Genomic DNA, 26,089 nt, shown 5'->3' with positions numbered 1-26,089 from the left:
GGTTTCATGCAACAGTTAAAGTTTCTTTTTTTTTTTGTTGGTAATCCTCATATACCATTGTTGGAAGTCTTGATGGGAGACTGGTAACCTTGACGCTATTTGGTCGTCCTGATCCGGCCGTGGTTGTTGTAATCGGCCAATAGCGGGGTAGGTAAGCCTGATCCCTCAAGTAGCCACTGCTTTCCCATCCATACTCTACTGGCGCCCCGTGCTACTTTGGAGTCAAGGGAACCAGCAAGGCCCCAGATAAATCATTGGAAAACCAATCAACCGCATTGCCATGCTTCAAGGGCCGCCCAAACTTTACCCAGACTTGTGGGATCACATGCCATGTCAGACTTGCTGGTGAAAATGATTTGTCGTAGGCAGCTCGGGAAAGTAGGCGGGATTGGGTCTTTCCAGGCTCTGCATATTTCGCGCCTTGCAAGGAGAATAATATAAAAGACGAATTTTGTAATGGGGTCATTTACATTATAACCCACACTTAGCCCCGACAGGATGGTCATTGTGGTCATTGCCGTGGGCACAGAAAGAACCTCTCCCAAAAAGTTGCTGACCTTTCCCCAATAGCCTTTTAGTTCGGGACAGTCCAAGAACATGTGGACATCATCGGCTTCAGGATAGCTACATCTCTGGCAACAATGTTCTAAATTGGTGATCTTTGCTAGTTTCTTTGGGGTTATATATACCCTGTACATGGTATACAGGTGATTTCTTTTTAGCGTCGCAGGTTTGACTACTGATTGTAAAATAGCGAAGGAGTCAAGCCACAAGTCTCTAAGATTAACGCTATCCATGGTTAAATTGTTATTCCAAAGTTTTTTTAGCTCAGAATCAGTCACATCATCTTCCTCGAGCAGCGATGTATACCAATATGCGATTTGACTCTTCCACCTTTCACTCCTGGTCACTGCGTCAAATTTGGAGTTTGGGATTTTATTGCCCACGATTCTAGTTGACCACCAACCAGATAGCTGGTAATATTTAAACCTGGTGAGTGTTCCCCCGTCAGATTAGAGAGCGTATCCCAGGCTAAAAGCTGAGCTCCTTCCTGTAGGTCCCCCCAACGTTCCAGTCCTGCCAACTTCAATGGTCGGGACAGTTGGTCATCAAGACAAGCTGGTGTCCCAGGAGAGTCCCATTTCGGGGCCTGTGCTACATAGTAGGGGATATTAAGCTTCTTCCTAACAAATGCCCAGTTTCTAACAGCAGTCCCCAAAATCTTGAGCCTAACCTTCTTAAAGAACTTTGGGTCCCCGAACTTAAACAAAAAAGAATCCTGTCCCTGGGGGATATCCTGCAATAGTGCTAAAAATAATACACCCATGGATGATTTGTCAATTTTACCAGCCATTAGTGTAAAATGTTTAAAGTGGAAGGCGTGGCAATAGACGGATAGGTCTGGGAAAGCTAGCCCTCCAGTTTTTAAACTTCTTCTAAGCTTTTTCCAAGTTATTTGTGGAGCTTTTGTGTTCCAGATAAAGGATCCCAATTTCCCTCGTAGCTTTTTAATTGCTGTCAATGGAAAGGATAAGGGTATTGAATTAAATAGGAAGGTAATCTTGGAGAGGATAATCATCTTAAGTACGTTCACCCGCCCAAAGATGTTTAAAGGGAGAGATGACCAACGATGGAGTAGGGCCGTGATATCTTTTATAACCCTATCTAGATTAGTTTTTGGAATGTCCTCGATCTTTTTAACTAAATGTACTCCCAGATACCTCATTTTTGTTCTACATCCTGCCATCCCAACCCCCTGGTTCCATTCCATAATCTCTGTTTTATCCTTATTGATTGTATACCCAGAGATCTCTCCAAAACTCTCTGCTAGGTGTATTAGTCTAGGTAGGGCTACTTCCGGATTTGAGGTGTACATCAGCAGGTCGTCCGCGTATAGTACAAATTTTAATTCTAAATCAGCAATCTTAAATGGTTTAATAAGGGGGTCCGACCTGAGTAAGCAAACAAAAGACTCGATATACAAATCAAATAAAAGGGATGATAGGGGGCAGCCCTGTCTAGTTCCTCGGGCAATAGGTATCTGGTCTGTGAGAGAGCCGTTGACTAGAATTTTAGCTATGGGTGCACAATATAGGGATTTAACTGCTGTTATAAAGTTAATAGGGAGGCCAAAATTAGCCAAGGCCAACCATAAATATTCCCATTCCACCTGGTCGAACGCCTTGGCGGCATCGACTGCTACAATAGTCAGGGGCAGCTTTTTCTCAATAGCGACATCTATTGCAGCAATAACTTGGAAAGTTAGTTCGTAAGTTGCCGCTCAGGAATAAAGCCCTTCTGATCACAATGGACAATAGATTTAATTACCTTGGCTAATCTTGTCGCTAATACTCCCGCAAAGATCATGTAATCTACGTTCAGTAGAGAAATCGGTCTATACGACTCTACCTTACACGGATCTTTGTTCTGTTTCAATGTTAGTGTGACTGTGGCCTCTGCCCATGACTTTGGAGCCTGCTCCCCCCGTAGTAGGATTTCATTAAATAATATTGTTAAGTCTGTAACAACTTGGTCTATAACATCCCCATCGGGGCCTGGTGCTTTGCCATTGACCATCTTTGAGATCTGAACCCTCACCTCTCCTTCCCTTATCTCAGAGCTGAGGAAAGATCTTTCTGCCTCTGACAATTCGGGGAGCTGCACTTTACTTAGCCAGTTTCCACCCTGCTGTCCACTCTGGGGCGGAGTAGTTCTATACAGGGATTGCATATAGGTTTTGGCTTCTTCTCTAATGAGATCGTCGTCGTATGTGATTTCCCCTGTACTAGCCAGGGATAGAATGTCGATCTGGTTCCTAGTTTTATCTGCTCTGGCTTTCCACGGCAGGAGGCGACCACATTTCTCCCTGTATGAGAAAAATTGAAGCTTGCTCACATCCCACCTGTCTTTCAAGACTTTATCGAGCACTGCTTGGTATTCTGCCCGCAGGATATCGAGTTCCTTTTGTAGAGTAGGTCTAGTCTCTAACTGGTCTAAGGAAGCCTTCTGGAGTTCCTGTTCCTTTAATTTAAGTCTCAGGAGTCGATCTTCCTTCTTCACCCTCGACAGCTTATTCCTCCTTATCGTCAGGGTTCTCAGCAAGCCTCTTATGGAGGCTTTGAATGTTTCCCATACTGTCTGTTTGCTTGCTGACCCAATATTGATCCTAAAGAACTCTTCTGACTGAGTTACTAAATCCTGCCTGACCCCCCTCTTCCAGAAGGTGTGTTCTGTCTAAAGTCCACCTCCTCTGCTGTATCTGTTGTTTAAGCTGAATTACCATCTCGACAACAGAGTGATCGGATAGGATAGCCGGGATGTAGGATATGGTGTCCACTACTGGGAAGAGAGTTTTATCAAGTAGAAAGAAGTCTATTCTTGAGTGGTGCCCGTATCTTCTACTGTAGAAGGAATAGTCCCTTTTCCCTGTATTTTTAAGTCTCCAGATATCTATAAGATTGAAGTCCCTCAAAATATTCTTGAGTTCCAATCTGGACTTTTGGGCAGGAGTAAATCTTACTTTACAGGTACGGTCCAGATCTTCATCGAAGATCAAATTAAAATCGCCCCCCAATATTACAGGTCCGTCGGTCTCTACTAGACTGGTTTTAAGTTTCGTGAGGGCCCCTGGAGCATCCTGATTGGGACCATAATACACTGCACAAGTGAGGGGAGTTTTCCCGGCTGTTAAGGAAACCACCAACCATCTCCCAGAATGGTCTGTTTCGCACTTCAAGAGCCTAATCCCTGCATTAGCTCTAATTAATATGGCCACCCCTCTCGTGCTGCCGCTTTGTTCAGAGCAGAGAGTATCCTGAATCCACCTACATCTTTTAAACACAGCCTTACATTCCGCTTTCTCTAGATGTGTCTCCTCCAACAGACAGATGTGTGCTCCTGAGTTATATAGATAATCTATTACCCTGTGTACCTTTCTCCTATCCCTTAATCCATTCACGTTCCAACAAATACATTTTATCTTATGTGTCATATTGGCCATATAGACGTTTTCTGAAAAAAAGGCTCATTACCCAGCACCCAATGAAAGTATGGTGTGTCTTTTTGTGTACATGAGGATTATTTTTTCCATTTTTTATCCTTACCGCCCTCCATTTTTTATCCTTACCGCCCAACCACCCGCCCACCCCCCCCCGAGGAACCCCCATACCAAACAGTTAAAGTTTCTAATGAAAAATCATTCACCCAACGAGACCAGAGTTTACCTATAGTATAAGTGCCAATGTGCTCCGTTTCTCTTGAGTGGGGCACTGATAAACAATACTTCCTCCTAAAAGGCATAACCTTTCTTCTTCACAGGCAGCAGTCCACATGGCACAATGCAACACTACATTTATTCATCTTAAGAACAGGGTGTGGCTCTAGAGAAGTACCACCCTTGCAATACAAGTCTCTCTGCCTCACTTGTATGCAACTCCATCTCGGAATTCCTGGAATAATTTTCCTGTCGAGGAAACACCAATAAAACTTTTAAATGTTCAGATTCTAGGATAGTCTTCCATCAAAATCAAGGGTAAAGCTATCAAGTGTACAACTTCTGATCCCACACATGGCATTACAGTGCTTCTTGGTAAGGTCTGAGTTTCCAAAGGATTCCATGAAAAACTGGAATCATATTTGGTTTATGGAGTGGTGATGTCAGTAGAGTAAGTATTTCAGTGTCATGAGTTGTTGCTTTTTTTGGTTGGTGAGACCACAGAGTTAAATCAATTTTCTTCTGTAGTTCCACAACTGATATAGATGGCCTTCACCCATCAGATGTACGTATAATAAGTATCAGATAGTAGGCATTGCTGTTAACTACATTACCAGCCTGTCACATGCATATTTGTACTACATAGTCTGTAAGCTCTGAGTACTGTGCGCTGTTTTACGATGGCATAAGTGGTGGGTAGTACTGTTGACATCCAACTATGCAGCATGTCCGTGTTCATTTAAAGTGCTCTCTATGAGTTTGTGTTTTTGCTAAGTAGATTTGAGCCAACTCATAGATATCTGTGGCATTTATGAATTGTATTGAGTGTGTGTGCTATGCTCTGTTATAAGTGTATCGTTGGACTGATAGTGTGAATGAGTTGTGCCCATTGATATCAGTCGACATGGGTACCACGCTAGACAGGAACACGACAAACATTGCAGTATTACCTCTGTAATCCTATTCTACACTCCAATATCTATCATCTACATAGCCTGCGTCCTTCTTGAGAGAACACATATGTAACAGATTAACATGTTTACTGCCACAGATTTCGATAGGAACATTATTTGGCTCCTTCTTCAGTGATCCACTTGATGGATTTGCACGCGTCAGATTGCATTATATAGCCTCAACGCGAGTACCTCTAGGAGCAATCCTTTCATTTCTTTTGACCTCTCATGGTAACCTCCTTAAGAGTCTTTATCATTTTGGTGGAAGAGCAAGTTCTGTTTTGACAATTAATTCATCCTTCATTATATATTTCAAAAAGTGTGAAGAGAACCTTTTATTACACCTTTATTTTGCAATGTCCATTACACAATAGGAGTTTCATGATTATTTTTTGGCAACTTAAAGGTAAGCCTTTTATGAACCCTTTTATTTCTCACTCTCTTACTTTTCTGCATTACGCAATAGGTTGTCTCCCTGCTGTTTAGTTTTGTTTATCCATTTCAAAAGCATAACATTTGGAGTGCCTTTTATTAAAATGCTTAATTTTCTGATAAAACTGTTTTAACGAAAATGAGCATGATTTTTTACCATTTCAAGTGAGGATTGACATTTGAATACTAAGAAAGGGAAATACAGAAAAACATTTTCTTTAGTTTCAAAAGTGTCAGTTCTAAAAAACGCCCTTGGGCTGTATATTATGTTCTGTCTTCCAAAGTCCATGTTTCTAACTGAGCTGATTTGCAAACTATTGTAGAGAGGCAAAAGAAAAAAAACAATATTTTCGATGTATAGCGTCATACCATCTGGTGATGTGCTGACATTTGATGTCATGATGCAATGCATCAAATTGCTTTGAAGAACCAACTAAACAGGCAGAGTTTGAAAGAAACTGCTTTTGCAGACTGCGTGCTCGGAAAATAGGAAATGATAGCACTGCTATTGAGGGTGGAAAATGCCGTGTTTACTCCACTCCCACCTGCAGGTGTCTGGCATGTGTGAAAGATGGGTCCTGCACCTGTACAGTTCATGTAAGAGTACTTCCAAGAAACTATTAAGGGTATCAAAACCCAAGGGGGTCTCATCGATGGTTACTGCACGGAATGTATGAGTCAACCTTGGGCTCATTCAGAATCCTGCATCTCATCTGATCTACAGGATTTATCCAGTGTGGCCATGCCTCCTTGGTAAAATTAGCTTGCCTGTGATGTTTTCCAGTTCAGCGGATGACACAAGTGTTTCTGAACACTTCCAGAACTTTCATAAATCTGAATGCCTTGGACTTAAAGCAGCTTATCAAAAGTGTAGAGCATGCCCTATAGCTAGGGAGCATAAGGAAACGTGTGGTTTAGAGATTTGCACCAGAAATCAAGAACATTTCAGTTAGAGGAACTTTTCATGCTTGAAACAATTCAGGTGTCTGTGAACAGCTGAGTGAGCCAGGTGTGAATAGGTCTCTGCTAATGATAAGGGGCTGCCCTGTGTTTCATGAACATCAGAAGGCGTTTTTCAGGCACATTAGCAGCGAAATATGGTAGAGGCATAGTAATACACTTGGTGGTTGATATTAGCTCGAAATAACTTGCTCTTATGTAGCACTTGTAACCACACTTCAGCCATTTCTAAGCGCTGGCAATACCAAGTGTTATTATTTCCTTATTTAATGATACACCTTCCCGGCATCGGAAATTTGTAAGACTGATTGGGCTTTACTTTATTTTTACTCATGACCTGCAGATCACGGAGTGTTTTGCTGAACAATTCTGTAGCCATGACGTGAAGAATTAATTTAAAAGGGGTGTATTATGTGGCTCTACTCCCTCTCACTCATTGGCTCATGCATCAACTAGCGAGGTTGCAGTGCAGTGCTGTTTGTATAGCGCTTCACTGCGACCTGGCACGTGTTTGCCCTATGCTGGATGTAACGTGTAAGGTGTCCATGTGAAATAAGTCAAACGAAATATGGAATTGCTAATATAAGAGAACCACTGCAACTGAAAACATACAGGCCTGCTAAAGATACCAGGGAAAGTCATCGCTGCAGTAAAGAACCTGCCGGAGTGTCATACTCACTATTCTGTAGAACGTGCACCGGCCGGAATGAATCCAGGGTTGGTAGCATGGTGGCGTGGGTGTGGCAAAGTAGAGGCCAAAGGTGCATGTAGCCTGCACGCAATCAGAGTGGCGTGACTCCCACTCTAAATTAAAGACATATCACCCTGTACCGTACATTGAGTGCTTCTTTCAAAAACATTGTTAAAATAGTATTGGATGACATTTATAGTAAAAAATGAGTTGCCATATTTAAAAAGGCAAAATTATCTTTGAAAATGGATTTTCTGAAGAAAGATTTGGAAATAGATATTTACGAAAAAGGGAGGAAATGCTACTCCTCAGAAGACATGAAAATGAGCGTCCAAGCTCCTGAAAAAATGTTGTCTCTGAGGAAATAGAAAATAATGTCTTGTCTGATGTGGTTCATTTAGGAGTTGCTGTGCTCTGGGTGTCTGTATAACAAGCATTGCTATGTGTTCTTAGGTTTCAAAACATTAGCAAACATTCGAAAATTGTTGGAGAAAGAATTAATCCATAACAACATGCAGGTGACAGAATACAATCACTTATAGGCACTGTCAGAATACATTATCATGATTGAAGTGATGTTGGCAACATGATTCGACACATTTAAGTACTGTCAAAGCATTCATGTGAAGACCACTTGCCTCCAGTCTTCAAGAGGGTTTGGACCATGCGTGATTGTTTCACATTTGTCTACGCAAAAAAGTTCCCTTTTGGAGAGAAGGCAGGCTGAATCTCCTTCATGAGGTCCAAGCGAGATCTGCTCTATCACCTGCCATTTCAGATCATCGCTGCTGTGCTGAAGCCTCTGGAAGTGCTAGACAAGAGGTGCTCCTGCTCTTCCACATTTAATTCTTCCTCTGTGTTGCAGGATCCTGCATTTCACCTTTTGTATAGTCTGTACTATGTAGATTAGTTAACACAGGCACCATATTGTTATGAAGAATCACTCTTGATCAATTAACCCCTTGCATGATTGTGACGGAACCATTCCTTCACGAGCCACTGTGGTGCTGTGCTGGTGATGGAATGGTTCCGTCACGGCCAGGCCGCCGCGTCTGCACGGCGCTGATTTCGCGCCTGCGCTGAGCGTTCTATTAGGCAGGCGGGGCCGTGACAGAACCATTCTGTCAAAAGCAGAGCGCCACCGCGGCACGTGACGGAGTGGTTCCGTCATGAGCATGGCCGCACGGCCCCCTCCCCCATGCGCCACGGCGGAGTTACCGCCACGGCCAAGGGGTTAAAGTAGAAAGCTTAGTTTAATCAGCTTAAATCCTAATAGCATCCAGGAATGAAGACGCAGCCGCCGGTCAGTCTTTTGCTTATGACTATCTCTAGTCGTGTTCACAAAACGACATTACATAAAACTACCAACAACGTTTAAAACATAATACTAACCTGCAACGTTGTACTCGAGCTGTCCACGAGGAACACAAGCCCGGTCCAGCTCATGGCCCAGCTCGAGACACAACACTTCCTCTCCCCTACAATATTAATAAGAAAAAACACACATATCGCAATGATGACATCCTGGATTTTGCAATTACTGAAGCTAGTAAGGGTAATGCAACGTTATCATGGTTGAAGTTGCTAGTATTCAAGCTGAGCATATTCAAGCTGAACTTAAATGCCACACATTGGCCATATTTGAAGCGCCTCACTACTGCCGGGAGTCCCCATAGTGTGTTGAGGGGAGTTCTGGGTGGCTGGGGTAGTGTGGCCCTGCCAGAATGAGCTTAGATGCAGGTGATTCCCTTTCTGAAAGAAGAGTGGATCTGCTTCTGTATCAGCTACTCCCTGGCCTAAACCCTTCACCCAAACTCTGGGCCAGATTTATCAGGGTTTTGCATCTCCCAAGCAAGGGCCCCACAAGATTGACGAAAACCCAAAGTGAGATTTATTCAGCCATGCAAGGCCATCTTGAATTGCCCTGCAAGGTTTGATAAATCTGGAGTAAAGCATGGCAGCGCAAATCACTGCCTTGCGATACTCTTCCCTAGGGAGGCATTGCATCCACTCATCCATCCATGGATTTTGGCACATACCTTGATTTACCAGTAGAGATAGAACTGGGAATGCATCAAATTGCTACGCCTTCCCAGGTGAGGCATACTGAGGAGAAATACCTTTATTTTCTCCATTCTGCAGCACACATAGGAAGAGGTAAATGCCTCAGAGGATTGTTTGTGTGTAGGAATGTGTGACTCCCTGCACAAAAACAATCCTTCCTACAACACAGGCACCCTTGCATCATGGCGCAAGGGTAACTGTGTTAGGTCTAGGTAGCCAAAAGTGTGCTAGCGCTAAGAAAGGACAGGAATGTGCTGTATAATGTTAAATATAGTGCATTCCTGCCCTTTCACCAGCCGCGGTCCGTGCAGGTAACAGCTGTGGGGCCACGTTGGGAGGGATTTCGAGGGACGATGCAGAGGGAACATTAATTATTTATTTAGCGACCCTTGACTCTGTTCGGCAGGCAAGTCACTCCCCCACGCTGCGCAGCTCCTCCTGACTGTGCCCGCATCTCAGCCCAGCTGCTATGAGTTCGAGGTCCGCCTCCACCCGCAGGCTACAACCTGCGCCTCATTCCTGGTGGCAGTGGTAGGCCTTAGGTTTGCTTTCTCTGCCGTTTTTGCTTGTATTGTGCCTGTTTCTGCATTTGCTTGGCTTGTTGCTTGTTCAGCTTGTTTTGTACTGGTTCCCCCTTTTTTCCGCTGTGCCCTTCTGTGTACTGGTTCCCCCTTTTTCCCGCTGGGCCCTCGCCGGTCCCGCTTCCCGCCGCTGCATCCCCTGCGTCCCTGCCCCCGCTTCCATTCGTCCGCTCACCCCCTCTCCCAGCTGCTCCTCCATCCCACCTCCCCTTATTATGGCGGCCACTGTGCGGGCCTAAGGCAAGCCCGTTGGCATCTGGACCGTGCCCAGCGCCAGAACCCCTGGCCCCCGCAATCAACACAACGCCTGACAGCGCTATGCTGCCAGCACCCACCACGCACTGAACCCCGGACGAGAACACACCTGCTACCAGTCCACCCTGAAGCACACCCAAGGACCCTTCACCTGCTGGAACTGCAGCTTCACCAGCACTCGGCCCGTAAAACCACCAGCCGAAGGACCCAACTACCACAGATGTATCCTCCTCAACACCCGCTCTGCTCGCAAACACACCGTCGAACTCTGGGACCTTCTCGACTCTACCTCCCCAGACGTTGCCTCCCTGACAGAGATCGGGTTGAACCCCACATCAGCTCCCAAAATCGCCATAGCCATCCCGGAAGGCTACAAGCTCACCCGCAGGGACCGCACCAACGGCGTAGGAGGAGGTATCGCCATCGTCCACAGGAACACCATCAGAGTCTCGACCAACACTGACGACACCCACAGCACCGCCGAACACATGCACTTCCAGATCCACACCTACCCCTACACCACCCTCAGAGCAACCCTCATCTACAGACCCCCCGGACCCTGACCACAGTTCAGCGACTCCACAGACTACATCCTCCTCGGGACCAGAACTTCCACCTCGAGAACAACAACGACACCAACTCCACCACCTTGGTTGACAATCTCGTCGACCTCTGACTCAGATGACAGCTCGTGACAACACCAACCCACGCCGCCGGCCACACGCTCGACCCTATCTTCACCACAAGCCCCCAGGTCTCCTTCAACCACACCACCGAACCCCACTGGACCGACCACCACTGCATCCACTTCACCTTCAGGAAGCCCACTAACGCACCCAACAGATGCCACCACACTGTTACAGCAAGGTCACAGATGACCAGCTAACCGCCACCCTCGCCCAGAGCTCACCCACCGACTCCACAGACCCCGACACTGCCGCCCGCAACCTCAGACAATGGATCAACAACTGCGCCAACACCCTCACCCTGCTAAAGACAGTCTCCAACAGCCACACCCACAAGAAAGCCACCTGGTTCACTGAAGACCACCAAGCCTCCAAACGAACATGCCGAAAACTGGAGAAGAACTGGCTCAGCGAACAAATACCGGACAGCTACGCAGCCCACAAGAACGCCACCCGCAGACACCATCAACTCATCAGAGCCGCCAAGAAGACCTCATTCAAAGACCGCCTGGATAACAACACACACAACAGCAAAGAGCTCTTCAACATCGTGAAGGAACTCTCCATCCCCAGCTCCAACACCAACGACATCCCGCCTTCGCAAGACCTGTGTGACTCGCTGGCCACCTTCTTCCACCGCAAGATCGCCGACATCCACAACAGCTTCAACACCACGACTGCCCCGACAACCACCTCCCCCACGACCACCACCTGCACCAACCGCCTGATCTCGTGAACCAACATCAACAACGAGGACACCAACGAGATCATGAACACCATCCACTCCGGATCACCGTTAGACCCGTGCCCTCACCACATCTTCAACAAAGCCAGCACAGCCATCGCACCCCATCTCCGTAAAGTAAAACATCTCCTTTGAGACAGCAACCTTCCTGGAAAGCTGGAAGCACGCCGAGATCAGCGTCTTACTCAAGAAACCCAAGGCGGACCCCAAGTACCTCAAGTACTTCCGACCCATCTCCCTGCTCCTGTTCCTGGCAAGGTCACAAGAAAATTGTCAACAAGCAACTGAGCCGCTTCTTCGAGGAGAACAGAACAGCATCCTGGACCCGTCCCAGTCTGGGTTCCGCAGCAACCATAGCACCGAAACCCCCCTCATCACCGCCACCGACGACATCAGGACCCTGCTTGACAATGGAGAAACAGCCGCCCTCATGCTCCTGGACCTCTCAACCACCTTCTACACGGTCTGCCACCACACACTATGAACACGCCTACATGACGCCGGGATCCAAGAGAAGGCCCTGGACTGGACCACATTCTTCCTCTCCGGCAAAACTCCGAGCGTCCGCCTCCCCCCCTTCCGGTCCATTGCCACCGAAATCATCTGCGGCGTACCCCAGTGCTCTTCCCTCCCTCAGCCCGACGCTGTTCAACGTCTACATGGCACCCCTCGCCCACGTCACCCGACAGCACAGCCTTAACACCATCTCCTAGGCCGACAAAACACACCGGCTGATCATCTCTCAAACCAAAGACCCTCACACCGCCAAAACCAACCTCCACGAAGGAATGAAGGCCGTCGCCAAATGGATGAGGAACAGCCGACTGAAGCTGAACTTGAACAAGACGGAGGTCCTCTTCCTCAGCTCCACCCCTACAGCCTGGGATGACTCCTGGTGGCCGACAACACTAGTAACAGTCCCTTCACCCACCAACCACCCACGCAACCTAGGGGGTCATCCTCGACTCCACCCTCTTCATGACTAAGCAGGTCAACGCCGTCTCCTCATCCTGCTTCAACACCCTCTGAATGCTCCGCAGGATCTTCAAGTGGATCCCCACTGAGACGCGAAGAACAGTCACCCAGGCCCTCGTCACCAGCAGGCTGGACTACGGAAACGCCCTCTACGCAGAATCATCGGCCGAGCTCCTGAGACGATTGCAACGCATCCAGAACACCTCGGCACGTCTGATCCTCGACATCCCCCGCCGCAGCCACGTCACACCCCACCTGAGAGACCTGCACTGGCTCCCCGTCAACAAGAGGATAACCTTCAAACTCCTCATCCATGCACACAAAGCTCTTCAGACCGGCCCAACATACCTCAACAAACGACTCAACTTCTACACCCCCACCCGCCAGCTCCGCTCCACCAGCCTTGCCCTCGCCACAGTCCCCCGCATCCGAAGAACTACCGCTGGCGGCAGATCCTTCTCTCACCTCGCCGCCAAGACCTGCAACACCCTCCCCACCAACCTACGGCAGACCCGAGACCTACTGGCCTTCAGAAGACCCCACTCAAGACCTGGCTCTTTGATCACTAGCAGCACCCACCCAGCGCTTTGAGACCCTCACGGGTATGTAGGGTGCTTTATAAGTGTCTTGATTGATTGATTTAATTTTCCCTCTGCATCGTCCCTCGAAATTCCCCCAACGCCGCCCCACCACCCCGCTGCTGTTACCTGCACGGACCGCAGCTGCCTTTCACACAGAGCAGCAAGGTGACTTGTTTTGCACTGGGTGAAAAAATTATAGATATGGGCCTGTGAGTTTAACCTTGCTTGTGAGCGTGTGCGCAGATTGGAATATGCACATTCGTAGTAAATTACGCACAAACAAACATGCCTTGGTAATTAGTTCAAGTTAAATGGAAGAAGCATTTACAACTAGAGATCACAAAATACTTGTCAAGCCTTATTTACAGTATACGTGACAGGGTATCTATACTACTACTCTTTAACAAAGGCCCTAAGTACTGCCTAAGGAAGGAGTCGGTTTCCAATATTATCAATGCTACAACACTTTTCTTAAAGTCAATTCCTCCCTACAAAGTAAAGAAAGAGGTTGGAGGGCTGAATCGACAATTTAGAGGATTTTATTACATTGTGGTCTCAGACAATATTTTAAATCGTAAATTTCTTGAAACCGTGCAATGTGTGTGCGTCTCACAAAAGGGCTTTTGGAAATGCGGGTGGGAGTTAGCTCTATATTTAACTTTATTACATCAGATATTTGGTTTCTGAATTAAGCATCAGAAATTCAGGTTAACTGATGCCCCACAAGTATTATACACCTGGCTGGGAGCCACATCCTGTGAAGACAGTGCTCGACCTTTGATTTGAAAAGCAGCAAAACAGTTGCAGTTCCACTTAAATACATTTTCTATGCAGTCTTTCACAAACCACGTTCTTTAAAAAAAAGTATCTTTTACCAGGTGCACAATGACTATTCATTTTCAGAAACGATTGCTAAAAGGCTGCACAAGACTTATTTTTTTTCTTTCAGAAATGAGTTTTTATAAATATGCATCGCCACGTAAAACTAGCATCTCCTTTAACAGTTAGAAAAATTACAAGGTTGGATAAACTGACCAAAGAAAGCAGGAGTTGATTTATTTTCCACGGTGGCCAATGTCTATTACTCAAATGACGCAATGCTAACTAATACAATTTCATCCCTGAAAATATTGTACATGAGTAAATAGAATAATGAAAGAAAGTAATTCTTCAAAATGTTATTGATATTTGAATGGTTTTCCAGTTTTGCACAATGACTTAAAATGATACTGGGCCAAGTGTATTATTTCCATTCATAAATCAGGGATGCACAACATTCACACCAACTTTCAAAATGGGAATATTTGTGATATGGCCTATTTAATAACAGGTTGCACCTCAAATGGTACATTTGCAGGGGGTAATAAAACCACCAGCTTAAAGAATATTAATAATTTCATTGATCAATTTGGGACGGGGTACCATTTTGGCGCATTCGCACGTTTATTAGTGTTAGTAAATTTGGGAATAATTTGGGAATAAGTGAAAAACAATGGGTGGCCCAAGTTCCATCCTTGGAACACCTTCCCAGGGCAGAGTAACTCAAGGCAGCAATATGTGCCGTGTTGCGTTACTCCAGAATTACTATGCCATGCAGACCCTTGCATGGTAGCTCTGCATAAAATAGTAAATCTCACTTAAGGCTTGCATTGCTCTTGCATCATTGGCGTGGTGCAAGAGCAATGCAATCCTTTTGTAAATCTGACCCACGATTCATAATATTTTACAGTTGCCCGTATTTGAAACATCAATTGAGAATTTCTGCAAAGCTTTCTTGACCTCTTATACCTTTGTGTGCTCAAGTATGGCTGAAATCTATCTACTCACTCGCCTCGATCTGTTTCCATGGAGATAATGTTAAGATAACATTTTGAAGGACAGAATCAGTCTTGTCTAAAATAACTTGTGAAATAGTGGTAGCATTTGTCACACTTAATGAAGGAGTAATACTGTGCATTGTATGACTTGCTGGTGAATTGATTTCTTCGTTAATCGTTTCAGACATCTTAGGTAGATTGTCAATGAGGTCGTTAGTGTGAATTGACTGGAAAAAAATATCTCCGGACTTACACATTCATTTTGGTGGGAATCGTAGAGCTTACGAATATGATTTACGATTTCTGGGGCCACAACTGAAGCAGGTAGATGACATTATCACTCCAGAAAACATTTTAGATTTTTCTTACAAGATGGTCCGAAAAGGTACCTAATTCTGTTACTTGTGCACAAGTTGTACATATTGACCATATGTCTGTTGAAATATCTTGTAATATAGTGACCTGATTTGCTGCATCAGCTGCTACGGTTTGTCAAACAGCAAAATTCAATGGGGATAGACCACTGGGTGTGTGTGTCTTCATTTATATGCCAAGTCGTAACATAAAGGCATAGTCCCCAGCCCCACGCCTATTGGGGCCAATGGCCTGCCACAATGAGAGACTGCAACAGCTGGCCATGTACATTGTGCGGACCTGAGGTGTGAGTCATCCCATTCTGCCTCACCGTGAGTGGCACGCCCGCTGGGAGACTCCATATTGATTGGTGGGAGGAGGTGGTCAGCTGTGCTGCCTCCTGTGGGTGTTCCTGATAAGCCACCTCGCTAGTGCCTGCTTGTCCTGTGGAAATGATGGTGTTCATGCTCCTTGGACCCCAATGCAAGCAGCCATCCTGGTGCGAGCAAGTCTGCCCTGTGCCTCGTCACCTGCTGGCTGCAAAGTGATACTGTAACCTCCTGATGGCGTCCAACATGCTGTTGGCCGTAGGCATTGTGACCGTGGGGCAGTGGAAGCCAGCGACGCCCTGATATCGCAGCACCTGTATGAGACCCCCCCGACATTATTCCCCAGGTGGCCCAGCATCAAGGTGTACTATCAGAAGCGTGCTTTATAAACTGAGGTGCTAGTGCTTGACTGGCCCTGATTCGCTTCTGGCCGGTGCCCCCCCCTGTGTGCCTGTGCCGTACCTCGCTCGCTCCTGGCAATGGCAATGGCACACCCTCCTTATCGAAGATGACCTGCGGCAGCTGGCCCAAGGAACCCAACACCCGCCACCTCCTGGCTTCCAGTACCACAACTGTTTAGTGAACTCATTGACTCGGCCGCAGCAGTACCATGATGGAAGACCGGCAAACCCAACAACTACTTTCCTGCCATGGGTGAGACGGACAGCACAGTGAAGAGGTCCTTGCTGCTCAACTTCAAAGATGAGGAAATATGCCTAGTGTTTCAGAACCTGTCTAAAACAGGAGATGCTCAGGACTATGATGTGGCATTCTTGAATGCTCACTATGACCCTCAACTTAATCTTGACTATGAATGCTTTAATTTGCTCCAAACTCATCAGTGGGAAGAAGAAACAACCAATGGGTTCCATGTGCGTGAGGGCCCTGGCAAGTACCTGTGCTAATTATAACCAGCACAAGGAGGTCGGGGCGCAACTCATCCAGGGTTGTCACTCTGTTGTCCTGCAGCCTCTCATCCTCTGCCAACTGGGGATCAAACTGGAGGACATGCTGATCACCACACACTTCCACAGCCTGGCCAATAGTTGAGCAGACATGATGGAGCACATGTTGACCTAACACCTCATCTCCTGCGCTGGTGAGCAAGGCTCTGAATGTAAAGAAGGAATAAGTGGATGTGGCTTCCCGACTACCGCCATCACCCAAGGCTCAGAAACTGCCAATGCCAGCTAAACATGGCACCGCCATGTGCTTGGCACACAGCTGCTCATGCTCAAAGTGTGGTAAGCCCTACCATTTTGCCAGTGTCACCTAGGTTAGGAAGACCACGGCACGCCCCCAAGGCCATGTCTGCAATGAGGCAATTATCTCTAGATGGTGAGAACAGCTCTCCTTTTAGAGGAGGATTTCACCAGCAATGACAATGAGCCGTTCATGATCTCATACACTGAGGAACCGTGGAAGAATGCATAACCTCCTCCAATGTGTGATGTGCTCATCACAGGGTGTAAAGTTCTTTCCCTAATGGGCACCAGGAGTTTGTTAATGTTATGGACTGACATCAACACACGCTGCTGACACGCCACTGCCACTCTCCCTCAGCTCTGTGAAAATATATTCCTACAGAAGGCAAATGCCACTGGCACTGGTAGGGTGCTCTGCAGGTGGAAGTAACCAATGGGGATATCAGGAAAATTGTCAAGTTCCATGTTACAGAAGGACACAGCAGCACTCTGCATGGTTGCCAGATGACAGAAATAATGGAGTTGGTGTTCTTTACCATATCTGAACCTCTTCAAGTGTTGACAAAAGCTGAGTCTGTGGAGTTGTGAATTGAATGGGCTGACAGTGCTTTTGAAGGAGTAAAGAATGTTCTGCTCAGTGGTGCAACTATGTCCTACTTTTATCCACAACTTCCCACAGAGCTAACTGTGGATATCAGCTCCAAAGGTCTCAGGTGGTACTTACTCATGAGCAGGCTCCAGATACGTAGGTACCGATCGTATACGCCAGCCGTGAGTTGACAGAGGCTGAGACTAGGTAAGCCCAAGTTGAGTGGGAAGCACTCACCATCCGTGGGAATTTAAGCATTTCCAGTTATATGCGGGCGAAGACTCTAAGTGGTGACTAATCACAAACAGTTGGTGGGCCTGCTTGTAGGCAGGTCAAGAAACACACACATATTGAGAAATGGGCATTTCATCTACAACCTTATGACTTCCTGGTGCTTTCCCAATCAGGAGCCAACAACCTGGTGCACTATCTCTCTTAACACCCCCACCCTAACAGGCAGCAAGCAATCAGGATGCAGAAGGATTTCTCAACATGGCCCTGCAGGCTCCATGTTCAAAGGCACTGTCCATTGATGAGACTAAGGAGGCTATGGCCGAAGACAGCTGCCTGCACATAGGAGCACAAGTCCTTCAGAAGTACCAGTGGAAATGATTCCTAGAGAGCACCAAGCACTGGAGCTCGGGGGACAGGATGGTAATGTCCCAACCCTGGAGAGTGAGAGATGACCTCTGTACTACAACAGAGGGTGTCATCGAGAATGGGGGCAGTGCATCATAGTTCCCTCATCACTCTGTGAAAGGGCACTGTACCTGACTCATCAAGGCAACGAAGGAGTGGCAAAGACAAAAGCCAGGCTCTGCAAAAAAGTGTGGCTCCCTAGAATGGACACAATGTATATTAGAAGATCAGAGCGTGTCACCAGTGCCAAATCACTAAACCACCACCAGCTAGGATTCAGACGGAGGAAGCCAGCACTGCTCCGTGGAGCCTGCTGAGCAATTACTTCAGCAGTTTCTTGGATGGGCATCACATGGTCATAATCTTAAACAGCTACTCAAAATACCCGTTGGTTGAGGTAACAACTTCTACCATCTTCTCTGCCCTCCAACATATGCTAGAAAATGTTTTACCCACTTTTGGATTACCATACATCATCAAGACTGCCAGCGGACTGCCATTCTATGGCCAGGACCTCAAGGAGAATCTTCAGTCCTTGGGGATGACCCACTGCTGAATAACGCCCCAATGGCCCTAAACCAACAGAGATGCAAAAAGATTTATGAGGGCCCTGAACAAAACCCTTCAGTTTGGAGTGTCTCAGAAGGAACACTTAGAATGGTGTCTGCACCACTCGGTGTTGCTACATTGACACACTGTATAGCATGACATCCCAGCTGCAGTTGGCCTTGTTATTTTGGCAGCAATAAGAGATAGTATTCCGATTGGGCCTGATTGGAGGCAAGAGCCCATGAATGCTGTGCCAGTGCAAGTGAGGAGAAAGGTCTCCAATTACCAGGCCAGTCAAACCAGGCAGGCCTCAACTCCAGTGCTGCAATTGAAAGACACTGTGGTGTTATGAGATCGACGTTCTGGGTGGAAGTTTAGCACACCCTTTGAAATAGGTCATTGTTGATACACAGAGTGGAAATGCAACATTGTGACTTCTGCAAGAGACCTAGAACTGGTGACAAGTTAACACCTCCTGGTTTAAGAAGGTGTCAGATCCAGATGAACCGATGATCCCCTGCACAGTGATGGAGGAGGTGAGAGACAACGGAGACTGGCTCAAGCAGCAAAACCCGGAGGCAGACGCATCCAAACATGAATGAGAAGATAATCCTCTGGGTACTGAGAGCGGCACTCTACCCCTGCAGGTCACCTACAATAGACAATCAATGGTAGAGCTGTAACGGGTAGCCAGTCAGCATACCACCGCTCTCACCTGCTGCCCAGTCCTCGGTGGAACACCAAGCTTTGTGATTTCATGCAGTAGCAAAACTCTGAATGATGAGTTACTTTCATTACATTTGTTGTCTTTATTTCCTTTTGTTTGTTTTGCCTTCCTGTGATGTTTTGTTTTTGTGGCAGCTATTCAAGCCACTTTCGTGGTTGGTCATGCATGCCCACCCACTAACGTGGAGAAGGGTGTAGAGAGCCACCTCACCATGCAGGCAGGAGGTAAGGTGTCCATGCACCTCTCGGCCGGGTGCAGCTAAGAGTATAAAGGAAAGGGTGTGAAGCACTGTGTGTGTGTCGGCATTTATGTGCCAAGTAGTAACATACAGTTCTAGTCCCCAGCCCAGGCCTATCACGCCCTACAGTCTGCCACCCTGAGAGGTTACAACCACAGTTCCCTCTAGGGCGCGCGCGCGTGTGCACGTGCACCGCTCCTGACCTCAGCACGCACCACCTCGCGTGGAGCGCACACACGGTCAGGACGTCGCGCCGCCGGCCACTTTGAAAGGAGCGAGCGTCGCGAATGAAGAGCGAATGAAGGGAAGCGGTCGTGAGGCATGCAGGTAAGGAGGCGGGGGAGGGCTTGTGGCGCTTGCGGCTGTGAGGGAGTGCGGGGCAGACTCTGGCCTTTTGTTTAAGTATTGATGTTAATCAGACCCCCTTCACAGGCTCCGAGTAACAGCAATACTTAAACAAAAGGCCAGAGTCTTCCCCGCGCTTTCCTAACAAATGCATAGACAGTTTCCAAACACACGCTGTGTTTGGAAACTGTCTACGCTTTTGTTAGGAAAGCGCTGGGAAGACTCTGGCCTTTTGTTTAAGTATTGCTGTTAATCGGAGCCCGTGAAGGGGGTCTGATTAACATCAATACTTAAACAAAAGGCCAGAGTGGCTGGGGAAACGAGCGGAACATGAGGCAAAAGGGGCACGTTCTGGGAAGGACATGGGTTTTGTAGTTTGGACTGGACTGTTCCCATGGGGCACAGGGTCAGCGCTGATTTGCATATCGCCATTGTCTAACCCAGGGTGGTGTGGAGTGGAAAAACGATGGATTTGGGCCCAGATCTTTGGACTGGGGTGAATGTGTGACATTGATCCACATTCTGTCCATCATTGTTGTGTTTGCAGGTACCGCTCTAAGTGTACTGGGGATGCTCAGACGTGAGTCCCAGGCACTCCACACCACTGGAATCAAGCTAGCCGGGCTGATGAGAGGTGTTACCTCGAAACCGGTCCGGTCCTCGGATGCTTGTTTCCGTTCTGGGAAGGACATGGGTTTTGTAGTTCGGACTGGACTGTTCCCATGGGGCACAGGGTCAGCGCTGATTTGCATATCGCCATTGTCTAACCCAGGGTGGTGTGGAGTGGAAAAACGATGGATTTGGGCCCAGATCTTTGGACTGGGGTGAATGTGTGACATTGATCCACATTCTGTCCATCATTGTTGTGTTTGCAGGTACCGCTCTAAGTGTACTGGGGATGCTCAGACGTGAGTCCCAGGCACTCCACACCACTGGAATCAAGCTAGCCGGGCTGATGAGAGGTGTTACCTCGAAACCGGGCCGGTCCTCGGATGCTTGTTTCCGTTCTGGGAAGGACATGGGTTTTGTAGTTCGGACTGGACTGTTCCCATGGGGCACAGGGTCAGCGCTGATTTGCATATCGCCATTGTCTAACCCAGGGTGGTGTGGAGTGGAAAAATGATGGATTTGGGCCCAGATCTTTGGACTGGGGTGAATGTGTGACATTGATCCACATTCTGTCCATCATTGTTGTGTTTGCAGGTACCGCTCTAAGTGTACTGGGGATGCTCAGACGTGAGTCCCAGGCACTCCACACCACTGGAATCAAGCTAGCCGGGCTGATGAGAGGTGTTACCTCGAAACCGGGCCGGTCCTCGGATGCTTGTTTCTGTTCTGGGAAGGACATGGGTTTTGTAGTTCGGACTGGACTGTTCCCATGGGGCACAGGGTCAGCGCTGATTTGCATATCGCCATTGTCTAACCCAGGGTGGTGTGGAGTGGAAAAACGATGGATTTGGGCCCAGATCTTTGGACTGGGGTGAATGTGTGACATTGATCCACATTCTGTCCATCATTGTTGTGTTTGCAGGTACCGCTCTAAGTGTACTGGGGATGCTCAGACGTGAGTCCCAGGCACTCCACACCACTGGAATCAAGCTAGCCGGGCTGATGAGAGGTGTTACCTCGAAACCGGGCCGGTCCTCGGATGCTTGTTTCCGTTCTGGGAAGGACATGGGTTTTGTAGTTCGGACTGGACTGTTCCCATGGGGCACAGGGTCAGCGCTGATTTGCATATCGCCATTGTCTAACCCAGGGTGGTGTGGAGTGGAAAAACAATGGATTTGGGCCCAGATCTTTGGACTGGGGTGAATGTGTGACATTGATCCACATTCTGTCCATCATTGTTGTGTTTGCAGGTACCGCTCTAAGTGTACTGGGGATGCTCAGACGTGAGTCCCAGGCACTCCACACCACTGGAATCAAGCTAGCCGGGCTGATGAGAGGTGTTACCTCGAAACCGGGCCGGTCCTCGGATGCTTGTTTCCGTTCTGGGAAGGACATGGGTTTTGTAGTTCGGACTGGACTGTTCCCATGGGGCACAGGGTCAGTGCTGATTTGCATATCGCCATTGTCTAACCCAGGGTGGTGTGGAGTGGAAAAACGATGGATTTGGGCCCAGATCTTTGGACTGGGGTGAATGTGTGACATTGATCCACATTCTGTCCATCATTGTTGTGTTTGCAGGTACCGCTCTAAGTGTACTGGGGATGCTCAGACGTGAGTCCCAGGCACTCCACACCACTGGAATCAAGCTAGTCGGGCTGATGAGAGGTGTTACCTCGAAACCGGGCCGGTCCTCGGATGCTTGTTTCCGTTCTGGGAAGGACATGGGTTTTGTAGTTCGGACTGGACTGTTCCCATGGGGCACAGGGTCAGCGCTGATTTGCATATCGCCATTGTCTAACCCAGGGTGGTGTGGAGTGGAAAAACGATGGATTTGGGCCCAGATCTTTGGACTGGGGTGAATGTGTGACATTGATCCACATTCTGTCCATCATTGTTGTGTTTGCAGGTACCGCTCTAAGTGTACTGGGGATGCTCAGACGTGAGTCCCAGGCACTCCACACCACTGGAATCAAGCTAGCCGGGCTGATGAGAGGTGTTACCTCGAAACCGGGCCGGTCCTCGGATGCTTGTTTCCGTTCTGGGAAGGACATGGGTTTTGTAGTTCGGACTGGACTGTTCCCATGGGGCACAGGGTCAGCGCTGATTTGCATATCGCCATTGTCTAACCCAGGGTGGTGTGGAGTGGAAAAACAATGGATTTGGGCCCAGATCTTTGGACTGGGGTGAATGTGTGACATTGATCCACATTATGTCCATCATTGTTGTGTTTGCAGGTACCGCTCTAAGTGTACTGGGGATGCTCAGACGTGAGTCCCAGGCACTCCACACCACTGGAATCAAGCTAGCCAGGCTGATGAGAGGTGTTACCTCGAAACCGGGCCGGTCCTCGGATGCTTGTTTCTGTTCTGGGAAGGACATGGGTTTTGTAGTTCGGACTGGACTGTTCCCATGGGGCACAGGGTCAGCGCTGATTTGCATATCGCCATTGTCTAACCCAGGGTGGTGTGGAGTGGAAAAACGATGGATTTGGGCCCAGATCTTTGGACTGGGGTGAATGTGTGACATTGATCCACATTCTGTCCATCATTGTTGTGTTTGCAGGTACCGCTCTAAGTGTACTGGGGATGCTCAGACGTGAGTCCCAGGCACTCCACACCACTGGAATCAAGCTAGCCGGGCTGATGAGAGGTGTTACCTCGAAACCGGGCCGGTCCTCGGATGCTTGTTTCCGTTCTGGGAAGGACATGGGTTTTGTAGTTCGGACTGGACTGTTCCCATGGGGCACAGGGTCAGTGCTGATTTGCATATCGCCATTGTCTAACCCAGGGTGGTGTGGAGTGGAAAAACGATGGATTTGGGCCCAGATCTTTGGACAGGGGTGAATGTGTGACATTGATCCACATTCTGTCCATCATTGTTGTGTTTGCAGGTACCGCTCTAAGTGTACTGGGGATGCTCAGACGTGAGTCCCAGGCACTCCACACCACTGGAATCAAGCTAGCCGGGCTGATGAGAGGTGTTACCTCGAAACCGGGCCGGTCCTCGGATGCTTGTTTCCGTTCTGGGAAGGACATGGGTTTTGTAGTTTGGACTGGACTGTTCCCATGGGGCACAGGGTCAGCGCTGATTTGCATATCGCCATTGTCTAACCCAGGGTGGTGTGGAGTGGAAAAACGATGGATTTGGGCCCAGATCTTTGGACTGGGGTGAATGTGTGACATTGATCCACATTCTGTCCATCATTGTTGTGTTTGCAGGTACCGCTCTAAGTGTACTGGGGATGCTCAGACGTGGGTCCCAGGCACTCCACACCACTGGAATCAAGCTAGCCGGGCTGATGAGAGGTGTTACCTCGAAACCGGGCCAGTCCTCGGATGCTTGTTTCCGTTCTGGGAAGGACATGGGTTTTGTAGTTCGGACTGGACTGTTCCCATGGGGCACAGAGTCAGCGCTGATTTGCATATCGCCATTGTCTAACCCAGGGTGGTGTGGAGTGGAAAAACGATGGATTTGGGCCCAGATCTTTGGACTGGGGTGAATTTGTGACATTGATCCACATTCTGTCCATCATTGTTGTGTTTGCAGTTAATCAGACCCCTTTTACGGGCTCCGAGTAACAGCAATACTTAAACAAAAGGCCAGAGTCTTCCCCGCGCTTTCCTAACAAACGCATAGACAGTTTCCAAACACACGCTGTGTTTGGAAACTGTCTACGCTTTTGTTAGGAAAGCGCTGGGAAGACTCTGGCCTTTTGTTTAAGTATTGCTGTTAATCGGAGCCCGTGAAGGGGGTCTGATTAACATCAATACTTAAACAAAAAGGCCAGAGTGGCTGGGGAAACGAGCGGAACATGAGGCAAAAGGGGCACAAAAACAGGGAAATATGAAGTGGGACAGACGGCAGAAGGGCACCAAAAACAAGTGGGACAGAGGACAGAAGGGTACCATAACCAAGGGAAAAACAAGTGGAACACAGGACAGAAAGGGACAAAATGAGTGGGGCAGAAGGGCATCAAAAACGAGTGGGACAGAGGGCAGAAGGGCACCAAAAACAAGTGGGACAGAGGGCAGAAGGGCACCAAAAACAAGTGGGATAGAGGGCAGAAGGGCACCAAAAGCGAGTGGGACAGAGGGCAGAAGGGCACCAAAAACGAGTGGGACAGAGGGCAGAAGGGCAAAAAAACCGAGTGGGACAGAGGGCAGAAGGGCACCAAAAACAAGTGGGGTAGATGGCAGAAGGGCACCAAAAATGAGTGGGACAGAGGGCAGAAGGGCACAAAAAACGAGTGGGATAGAGGGCAGAAGGGCACCAAAAATGAGTGGGACAGAGGGCAGAAGGGCACCAAAAACGAGTGGTACAGAGGGCACAAGGGTACAAAAAACGAGTGGGACAGAGGGCAGAAGGGCACCAAAAACAAGTGGGATAGAGGACAGAAGGGCACCAAAAACGAGTGGGACAGAGGGCAGAAGGGCACAAAAAACGAGTGGGACAGAGGGCAGAAGGTCACCAAAAATGAGTGGGACAGAGGGCACAAGGGTACAAAAAACGAGTGGGACAGAGGGCAGAAGGGCACCAAAAACAAGTGGGATAGAGGACAGAAGGGCACCAAAAACGAGTGGGACAGAGGGCAGAAGGGCACAAAAAACGAGTGGGACAGAGGGCAGAAGGTCACCAAAAATGAGTGGGACAGAGGGCAGAAGGGCACAAAAAACGAGTGGGACAGAGGGCAGAAGGGCACCAAAAATGAGTGGGACGGAGGGCAGAATGGCACCAAAACAAGTGGGATAGAGGGCAGAAGGGCACCAAAAATGAGTGGGACTTAGGGCAGAAGGGCACCAAAAACAAGTGGGATAGAGGGCAGAAGGGCACCAAAAACGAGTGGGACAGAGGTCAGAAGGGCACCAAAAATGAGTGGGACAGAGGGCAGAAAGGCAAAAAAACTCCCACTGCTTGCTATTTTTTCAGTTTCACCATTGTGAAAGTACTATATGCAATTCAGCATATAGATAGAATTACTTATTTTATCATATCTTGGCATGTACAGGAAGCTTATTGCAGTTATTTTGCAATTTTTGCACAGTACAGACAAGTACACAGTGTCATCAACTACGCTACGCAGACTACGTGTACTACGCGAAGTTTAAGGTGTACTACGTGAAGCTACGTGTAGTGCTGCTACGCAAACTACACCCAGGCTTACCAAAAACGATTGGGACAGAGGGCAGAAGGGCACAAAAAACGAGTGGGACAGGGGGCAGAAGGGCACAAAAAACGAGTGGGACAGAGGGCAGAAGGGCACTAAAAATGAGTGGGACAGAGGGCAGAAGGGCACCAAAAACAAATGGGATAGAGAGCAGAAGGGCACCAAAAACGAGTGGCATTTGGTGCCACAGACACGCGACGTTTGGTTCCTGGCACACATAGCCATGGTTGCAGACTGCCGCACACAGAGGAAAAAAATTATAGGGAACATTGGTTACAACAGTGAACAGTATAGCAGGAGACAGTCCAATTGAGCACACTGTAAAGGGTTCTAGATGCAGCCAGGACGAAGAAGGAGGAAACAGAGGAAAACGAGCGCGGCCGGACGC

This window comes from Lissotriton helveticus, chromosome 6, assembly GCF_964261635.1.
Source record: "Lissotriton helveticus chromosome 6, aLisHel1.1, whole genome shotgun sequence".
Taxonomy (NCBI): Eukaryota; Metazoa; Chordata; class Amphibia; order Caudata; family Salamandridae; genus Lissotriton; species Lissotriton helveticus.
This window is presented reverse-complemented; position numbering follows the sequence as displayed.